Here is a 10,204-nt window from a genome sequence, read left to right as displayed (position 1 = left end):
GTGTGTCAAAACTGATGCTCTTTAAATGAAAGGGGTACTTGACCAGTTCGACATGTTGACTTCCTTTAACATTTAATTTTGCTTAACATTTTTAATATTTGCGACTTCAATCTTTCTATCATAGTTTAGGCTAAAACTGTAAACAAGGAACAATTGTCTAGCAAGGGCAATAATTTCTATTTGGTTTTATTGGCGATATCAATCAAGTGACTTATCTTGTTGAACATTTTCTACATTAGACAAGAATGTGTCCCCAGTACACGGATGCACCTCCGCACTATCTTTTTCTATGTTTAATGGACCGTGAAAATGGGGGAAAATTTCTATTTGGCATTAAAATTGGAAAGGTCATATGTGTTAAGTTTCAAGTTGATTGGACTCCAACTTCATCAAAAACTACCTCGACCAAAATCTTTGACGAACAAACTAACGAACGAACGAACGGACGGACGGACACACAGACCCGAAAACATATTTTGTTAAAAGGCCAACCTTCAAGGGCAATAACTTAAAGTGTCAAATACCAATTTTTGTCATTTTAACTTATTTTCCTTTTTTTTGGCCTCGACTGCGACGAAAGACACAACGACGAAAACGCGGTAAATTATTTGTTTAAAGTTTTAAATTTCAAAAGGTAGAAGACCTGAATGCCTAATACCTTGTTAAAGATAATTTATGTTACGAAGTTTCTGTCTTTCTTATGTCGATAGCCCTTGATCTGATTCACCTGGTCAGACAATGCTTTAAAAACAGTTTTGTTTTGTTAAGTAAAATCCTCATTTATAACGTAATATATGCGTTCCTAGCAACGTCTACACGTACCGTCAGATACAGATTCCATGGATCAGTTAAAGTCAGTATCTCCTATACTCTAAGCAATATATATCAACTTTATTTGTTGTAAATAATGATTGTAAGAGGTACATGTTCGATCCCAAACCATCCCCTAACCTAATGTTAAAAATAAGAACAAAATAATCAGTTGAAAAAGGCTTAACTCTTCATATTGATACAAATAGAATTATAGCTAGCAAAACAAGTGTGGATATGGCAGTATATTTATAAATCCGCACAACAGAATGGCACTAATCTAAGAATACTCTCAATTACTCATACCTAGTTAAAAGACAATAACAACTAATACAAAATGCAGCTTTAAACTAAAATGTCGATTCGCAAGCTTAACGTTTCATTTGACCTCGACATCGCACTCAGTTTTGTCAAGCCTGCGACTTTTGTCGAAAAAGGGAGACATAGCGTTCCTACATTCGCTTATTGGCGTCGCCCACAAATATGCCATCTGTAGTTTTAAGTTTTTGAAATTTTTATAACTTTCTTGAGCTATCATTGATTTGTATCAAACTTGGACAATAGCTTTTATATGATCATAAGATAGTATCTGGATATAAATTTTGTAAAAAAAAATTCTTTTTTCCGTATTTTACTTATAAATGAACTTAGTTTTTTCTGCCAGTTAACAAACCATTCACTCTGTGGTAAAGTTTTCTCACCAACTTTTATTAAACTATCCTAGATGTCTACGAAACTTGGACAGAAGCTTGTGTATGATCCAAAGATGGTATCCAGAAGTAAATTTGGTAAAACAAAAATCTTGTTTTCCGTATTTTACTTATTAATGATTTTTGTTCTCAACCAGTTGACATAGACATTCACTCTGTGGTTAATTTTTTTTTTAAATTTTAATACCTTTCTTAACTATCCTAGATTTCTGCCAAACTTAGACAACAACTTGTTTATGATCCGAAAATGGTATCCAAAAGTGATGAAAAGTAAATGTTGTAAACAGAATATTTTTTTCTCCATATTTTATTTATAAATGGAATCTTCCAGTTTACATTACATACGCCAGACGCGTCAATGTTAAATTTGTGTTATACTTGTAGTAAAATCTTCATATAACAGACTTTCAATATAAATTCAGTGACAAGTAAATAAAGGCAACAGAAGTTTACCGCTGTTCAAAAGTCATAAATCGATTTATGTTATTTGTTATTCTCGTGGTGTTTTGTCTGATGCTTGGTCCGTTTCTGTGTGTGTTGCGTTTCGGTGTTATGTCGTTGTTCTCCTCTTATATTTAATGCGTTTCGCTCGGTTTTGGTTTGTTACCCCGATTTTGTTTTTTGTCCATGGATTTATGAGTTTTGAACAGCGGTATACTACTGTTGCCTTTATTTATACAAACTAAAGCCGAGGGAAACATATTAACTAAGAGGAAAACAACGAAACAACAGGGCCATTGAAGTGCAACAAAAACAAACGACAATGCTACAAACCCAGAAACGAACTATAAGATAACAATACCATATTCCTGATTTTCAGTGCTTAACTCTTGATACCATTCAAATATTATCTTCATGTATGAAAATTTCCGGAATAAAATGCAGAAATAAGTAAAATATTTGAAGATCATATTGCTGAACATTTTACAATATTTAAGGAGTTCTTTTAACCACAGATTTCGGCCTTCAACAATGAGCTTAACAAGCTCTGACAAATTTGACTTGACTAATTAAATGTAAAAAAATCAAACGAGAACACTTAGTTTAATGTTTAAAATACATTGCGACAACTATTATAAGTTTAGTTTACAAAATACAATGTCTAAACAAATAGAAAAATCAACATCATAGTGATATAATGGCACCTAGACCAATTAGACGTACATGCGTTGATGCCATATCGATCGATCCAATAAAAGTTGTAAGAGTTATCCCAACAATATGGTGGCTGTGATGCATACATAAGGTGCATAGTGGCGTCGTTGTACGCTGTGGTACAGTTCAATGGACTGGTAATGCTTTTTATGCAAATTTGCGCTTCATCAAGTAATCTAAAATAATCAATGCAAACTTATTTGAAGGTGTAGGTTTGATGTTAAAACTGCAAAGATTTCACATATGTTACTTTTATCTGGTGTAGTAAATCGCTACGGCTATTATATATGGTTTTTTTTATAAGGAACACGGAGAACTTGGAAGTACCTTTGATCGTTTACAGTAGTAACCATATAAATAAACTCATCATAGATACCAGGACTAAATTTAGTATATACCCCAGATAAGTTTGATAGTATAACAAAAGCAGCACAACCCGCTAGTTTCTGCTAACGTACCGCAAAATCGTTAATTGAGATATGTTCTACGTCGTAGTTTGAAAGGCTGGGTTAAAATATCCTGATTTGTACATAGAACATGGAATAAGAGTTTAGAACATTGTTTTATACTGTCGCATCCTATTTGTAATATTTAAAACATGCATTTGTTAATTTATGTTTCAATTTCATTTTGTTTCTTTTACTTATTCTGACATCGGACTCAGACTTCTTTTAAACTAAGTTGTACAGTGCATATTGTTGTGTGTTTGTATTTTCTACGTTGGCTAAAGGTATAACGGGTGGGTAGAGATTAAAAAAAAACATGTTTAACCACCGCACCAGGAGCCTCTGGCCTTTGTTGGTCTTTTATGATTGTTGATTTTAGTTTCTTTTATATATTTCGGAGTTTAGTGTGACGTCCATTATCGATGAACTAGTATATATTTTTGTTCAGGGGTCAGCTAAAGCTCGCCTCCTGGTGCGAGATTTCTCGCTGCATTGTAGACCCATTGTGGCTGTTAATTGGTCTTTGGTCGGATTGTTGTACCTTTGACACATTCACCATTCCTTTCTCAATGTTATTGTGTAGTGATAAAAAGTAAAAAAAAAAACAGTAATGCCGAAGTCCGAGGAAAATTCAAAATGGAATGTCCGTTATCAAAATTAAAAGCTCAAACACATCAAACGGATAACAGGTGTCATATTCCTGACTTGGTACAGGCATTTTCTTATGTAGAAATTGATGGATTAAACCTGGTTTAATAGCTAGCTAAACCTCTCACTTGTGTGACAGTCGCATAAAATTCCATTATATTGACAACGATGTTTGAACAAAACAAACAGACACAACAGCATACCATTTCTCTGATATACCAATGTCTAAGTATAATAGTGTTAAAACTAAAATTAGACCGATTAAACATATCGTATTGATAAAATATTAGTCTAGAATCAGACACAAGTAATCCAAACTTAAAACAGTAATTGTTTAAGAAAAACCAATAAAAAAATAACGTGTCATTAAAAATTTCACTTCAAATATTATCATGTGCAATACAATACAGCTATATGAACCTACACCTCTAAATATAGAATGTGAACTAATAGTATACTCAAATGTTTATATGGTATATTGTTCCGCCATTAAAAACAATAGCAGTTTTCTCATTAATTCCTGAGGCTTAATAGACCGTATAACCACAGTAGCAGGGTTTTCAGATATTCAAGCAGTTGTGTAGGGTGGGGGTATAAATACCGTTCTTATTGTTGAGACCTAATATGTGTGTCCGAATTTCTATTTATTTCAATTATACTGATGTTGTTAGAAGAATAGAATAGTGACGTAACATCAGCAAACAATCACACTAAAGTGATTCAGACTCAATCGAAAAAAGAACAGATTCGATGAAAGTTCTGATGTCTTCAGATGATAATTGACAGCAAACAGAGTAGATGCAGTGACACTTGATACTTAGTCATTCTTGAACAATCTCTTGTGGGAGAGTGTTCGTTAGTCAGTTGTAAACCCTGTATATGAATCATATTGCCATTTTCTATATTTCAAAATGCCTGTACCAAGTCAGGAATATGACAGTTGTTGTCCATTCGTTTGATGTGCTTTGTCATTTGATTTTGCCATTTGATAAGGGACTTTCCGATTGAATTTTCCTCGGAGTTCAGTATTTGTTTTATTTTACTTTTTATTGATATATAATTTTGTAAATTTGTAATATAATTACCCACAATACGTTGTCCAATTTCCAGAGTCAACAGCTTTGACTGCTACTTGAGTCAAAATATCCATTTGGAAACAATACTCTCTGATGATCGTATGAATATCATTGTATAGGTCTCCAAAACATTGGGTTTTACCATCCGAAATTACTGAAAAAAGTAAAATCACAAAAATCACTCCGAAGAAAAATCAAAACGGAAAGTCCCTAATCAAAAGGCAAAATCAAAGGATAAAACATATCAAACGAATGGACAACAACTGTGAAACAGATTGTAGATTTAATTGCCATTGATAAGCGTCCAAACAAATATATCATTTTAAAAATATTGACCTTCAATTCGTTTATATTTTTTGTTTATATGTGTGTTTCTCATGCACTATTTGTGTTTTGAAATTTTGATAACATATATTTTTGTAGGAAGTTGACTTCGAAAATATCAAAATGCAAGTTAAAAATTAAATAGTTATGCTGTTGGAATATTGTACTAACATTTTTTTTAGTCTAGCTGAAATCAATTTATTTATTTATTACATGTTATTGGCTTTGAACTAACATTTAGTAGCTGGAAGAATTCTTAGAACGACACTCTTTTGTCTATACATGTATGTTAGTTAGTTGGTTTGTTTTTTAGTTACATTTTTTCATGCCTCATAATCTCATTTGGAAACAAAAAATCGACAGAATGTAAATATCTATGTTCAATCTCTTTTATATCACTGTTCTAAAAAAAAAAACAAGGAAAAGAAACATGTATATAGGGCATGCTTTGATATGAAAACTGCGCTTGAAACTTTACTGGATAATAGTTTTATTCGCTATAGAGATTTATCAATATTCCAATTGAGACTTACTGTGTACTACTGATCGTGGACATGTTTCTGTATTGTTACAAATCACAATATACGTCTAAAATTAGTAGGACTACTGACATAAACATTTAATTACACCCTTAGATACTGGGATGATATAAAGATAGTCTGGCTTTTGATAATAACGACTTCAGTATAAACACTTAAAAGATTTATCCTGAACTTACTTGGAATAAAGCTAATATTAACAATCAGCATTACCCTTTCCTGGATCTTATTAAAGCTTAATATTCAAATTAACAATAAAAGATATGATTTTTTTTTATTTCCTATTGATAATTTTCCGTTTTAAGACGGTGGTGTATCCTTAATACCATCGTATGATGTTTATGTATCTGAACTTGTTCGATTCGCTCGTGTATGTAACAATTTCACTATCACAAACTTGTCAAAACATTTACAGAATGGCATCATTTATCGTAAATAAAGATCAACCTGCAGATATCGCATACGTTCAGGTATTTCACATTCAATCTTTTATGGTAATATTCTGTACAAAGCTCAAAAATGTAAAACAGCTAACCAAATCATTCAACAGACTAATCGAACTTGTTCGATTCGCTCGTGTATGTAACAATTTCATTCAACAGACTAATCGAACTTGTTCGATTCGCTCGTGTATGTAACAATTTCATTCAACAGACTAATCGAACTTGTTCGATTCGCTCGTGTATGTAAAAATTTCATTCAACAGACTAATCGAACTTGTTCGATTCGCTCGTGTATGTAACAATTTCACTATCACAAACTTGTCAAAACATTTACAGAATGGCATCATTTATCGTAAATAAAGATCAACCTGCAGATATCGCATACGTTCAGGTATTTCACATTCAATCTTTTATGGTAATATTCTGTACAAAGCTCAAAAATGTAAAACAGCTAACCAAATCATTCAACAGACTAATTCACAAGGAATGTAGTTACTAAACTGTTGTCAAGTCATTACAGATAGCGCTCCTGACGATGGACATGGCCATGGTCAATTAGTTTATTCTAATTGGATGAATAGATGTTCAAAACACCTTGTGATCTACGGAGTTTGGATGCTAGGATAGGATTTCACAACGATTTATTGAAATACAAATTTTCCATTCATTCATAAAACCTGCTGTGTTTCTATTCAAATACATACCTGCTTCTTTTGCGCAACATCCGTTCAGAACTGATTTTACTGACAGTTCTTCCATAATCAGTGGATTAAACAAACGCCTGTCTTCGCATGATGCCATTGCATTCTTGTAACAGTTCAGAAAGGTCGTTTTTGCACTGTTCAAATTTATAAATTGCTGTTAATCATTCATGAAAAATAAAAAACAACAGCAAACAACAGCAACAAAAACTAATTAAACTTGAAACTAATGACTGAGTGACACGAGCCCAGCCAAAATATGAGGACTGTCTGGTGGACAGTTGTCTAATTTACAGTCATTCCACGTTTTGGTATTAATATTTGAGGGAGTTACTAGTTTTCTGTTACACTATTTGCACCCGTTTTGTTGTTAAATGTAAGTTATTGTCCGGTGATAAGTCGTTTTCAGTGATGAGTGATGGAGCTTATGTCGCTTACCTGGTATTTGTAATTACAATTGATGTATGGAATAATGCAACCGTTATACTTTTGATTTAGTTTCAGTAAAAATCGGCATTTCCCCCTTAATTTCTATTTTTAGCCGTGACTGCAATTTTTGTTGGCAGGCAGGGTCATCGGACACATTTTTTAAACAAAATACCCTAATGCTGATTTTGGTCAAATTTGGTTAAATTTGTCTTACTGAGTTGTTCCAGGGGAGATTGTAAATGATTACATAAATTGACGAAAAATTGTTAAATTTGACTTTAAAGGGCAATAACTACTGTTGCGCATGACTTATAGTTGGACGTTTTATCGTTGATAATCTAACATTTAGTTGTTTTCGTTTTACCAATTTTTCTGAGGACAGGGTTGTCCCCACTCAAACTTGATTTTCAAACGATAATGTAACGGACGGCGTCAAGGGTAACCCTAAAGTTAATGCCCCTTTCGCCGTGCTTTAGGGCATACAAATTTAAAGAGTTATGAGAAAACACAAAACTATCATTAGAAGAAGACTTAAAGTCTACTCACGAGCATATTGGATAATACTGGTCACACAAAGTGAGGATAGAATCCGGAGAGGTTATTGGGTGAACATCATATAGACCATAACAATTCAAGATATCGTACAAAAACGACTCGCATGTTCCTCTCACAAATGGTATATAGACAGCTAAAATAAAAAGGAAGCAGATAAATAATATATGAAATATTTAAATGTTTTTTTTTATAAAACTTTAAAATTTTAAAGTCATATGAAACCTCAAATTAAAAAAAAATATGCATATGTTTTTTATAACTAAATGGATAGTTTTCATTATACTACTTATGTACATATACTTTTTTCTGAGAAAAATTCTTTAATTTGTCCACATTTAGAAGAAGTTTACTTATTTTTAATTGCTTGCTTCCAGGAAGCAATTCGCCGACATATTTTCCGTATGCATAGTGACCTGAGCCTGACCCTCCTCGTAAAAATCCATTGATCGCAATACGCATGGATCTGTTTGTTAAATCATAACAGACGAAAGAAGAAAAAATTGACGATTATACGATATAATGGCGTAAAAAAAATGATAATATCGTGCACAGAGGACTTAGTTTATGTACATGCATTGGTTCAAGAATTGGATAAACATTATTTTTCACTACTCACTCGTTTCATGACTTTATTAAATGTTACCGTGTACACAATAAATGATTACTATATCATTAAAAAAGTGATAGTATGGTCTTCGTTTCAACATATACGTTAATGATACCAGGTTGATAATCCGCTAGAGATTTATAATAATCTGTAAATTAACCTGCAAACGACTTCTCCTTTTTAATTTATTTTACAATACTAGGTCGATACCTCTGCTGGTGGACTATCAGTCCCCGATCAAAAGTAAGTTCTTCGGTACTGACATGATTTACATTAAACCTTTCTGAAATTGTCCATTTATTATTTTTTGAATTATAAAGTTTAAGAACTAAGGTTTCATCTTCCTCAGGCAAAGTTGGCCTTAATAGATAAATCCTGCTTTTTTGAGGTCTTGTTTTATAGTTATGTCTCCATTCAACTGTTTCGGTTTATATACATTCTTTGCTTTCGAATATTGGGTTTTTCAGCATTATTGGTGAAGGTAAATACAGACATTTATAACGTGTTGTTTTCATCTTTGTTTTGTGATGTGATACGTGAACAAAGGCATGCATGTTGACCGGGGCGCTACGTTTGCTCGAGAAAAAAAATCACAGTTGTGCAAGAAAACGCATTACGCTTGCGCGAAATTTACCTGTTGTAAAGTCCTACATTTGCGCGGATTAATTAAAAAAATATAAGAAAGAAAACATACAACACTGAGGCACATTTTATTGTGCCGTCATGCTAAAAAGTACAATTTTATGAAATAATAATGAAATCATAAATTTAATCAAGCCTTTTTTATGTTTTTTTTTGTGTGAATATATCTAAGTAATGTAATAATTGATATTGTACAAAGAAATCATCAATATTTCAACAACAACAACAAAAATAATAAGATATTGTACGTGGTATTACATATTACTATGCACCAACAAATAAAAGAAATCTAACGGTAAAAAAAAAAACTTATATAAATTCATACCGCGTACATTCATTATCTTAAACATAGCATAATGAAACCGCAACAAATGAATAAAAATGTACCGTGATCACGCCAAAAAATGTAAAATATTACAATTGAAATTAACAAAATAAAGAGCGCGCAGAAAATGTGAATAAAAAAGCGAACCATAAACACCAAGCAAAATTTAATGTTCTATTACATTCTTATCTTTTTCAACAAGTGTACAATACTATTTAAATAAATAATTACCATATAGACAAAACAAAAGATTGAAATCACATTTTACATGGTATTACATATTACTGTACACCATCAAATAAAAAAAAATCATGTTGTATATGGTATTATATATTACTGTACACCTTGAAATAAATAAAATCTTACCGTAAATAACAACAAACATAAAACGAAACATGTTTTCTCTACTATATCGTTTTAAATGTGACAGGTGGATGATCGTTTCACCAGCTTTGTATATGATACCAGGTTGATAATACGCTAGAGATTTATAATAATCTGTGAAATCACCTGCACACGACTTCTCCTTTTCATTTTTTACTGCACTGGTCGATACATGACGTGATGTAAACCTCTGATAGAAGACTGTTAGTCCCGAGTCAACCCAGTTGTCGGTATTTACCTTAGTAAAAAAAAATTGTTGTTTTACCTTTTGGAATGGTGGCTCTTTTATTTAATACTCTTCAACTTTGTTTAATTATAGCCCTTTTACCTGATTCGAGCGTCACCAATGAAACTTGTGTATTTATATATATAGGAAACGCTCTTCTGGCGTACACATTGTTAAGCCTGGT

At 32.3% G+C, this 10,204-nt stretch overlaps 1 long non-coding RNA gene across 1 annotated transcript; it reads right to left on the bottom strand.

The window, feature by feature from the left end:
• Window positions 1–2,628: 2,628 nt before the first annotated feature.
• Window positions 2,629–7,965, bottom strand: LOC139486961 (uncharacterized). Its single transcript, XR_011655695.1, has 4 exons — window positions 7,828–7,965; window positions 6,856–6,989; window positions 4,855–4,999; window positions 2,629–2,851 (listed from the first exon to the last, which is right to left on the bottom strand). It is a non-coding gene; the product is annotated as an uncharacterized lncRNA (long non-coding RNA).
• Between the last annotated feature and the right edge of the window lie 2,239 nt (window positions 7,966–10,204).

Source organism: Mytilus edulis, chromosome 8 (assembly GCF_963676685.1).
Source record: "Mytilus edulis chromosome 8, xbMytEdul2.2, whole genome shotgun sequence".
Classification (NCBI taxonomy): Eukaryota; Metazoa; Mollusca; class Bivalvia; order Mytilida; family Mytilidae; genus Mytilus; species Mytilus edulis.
The sequence above is the reverse complement of the archived record's forward strand: the minus strand, read 5'-3'. Positions and strand labels throughout refer to the sequence as shown.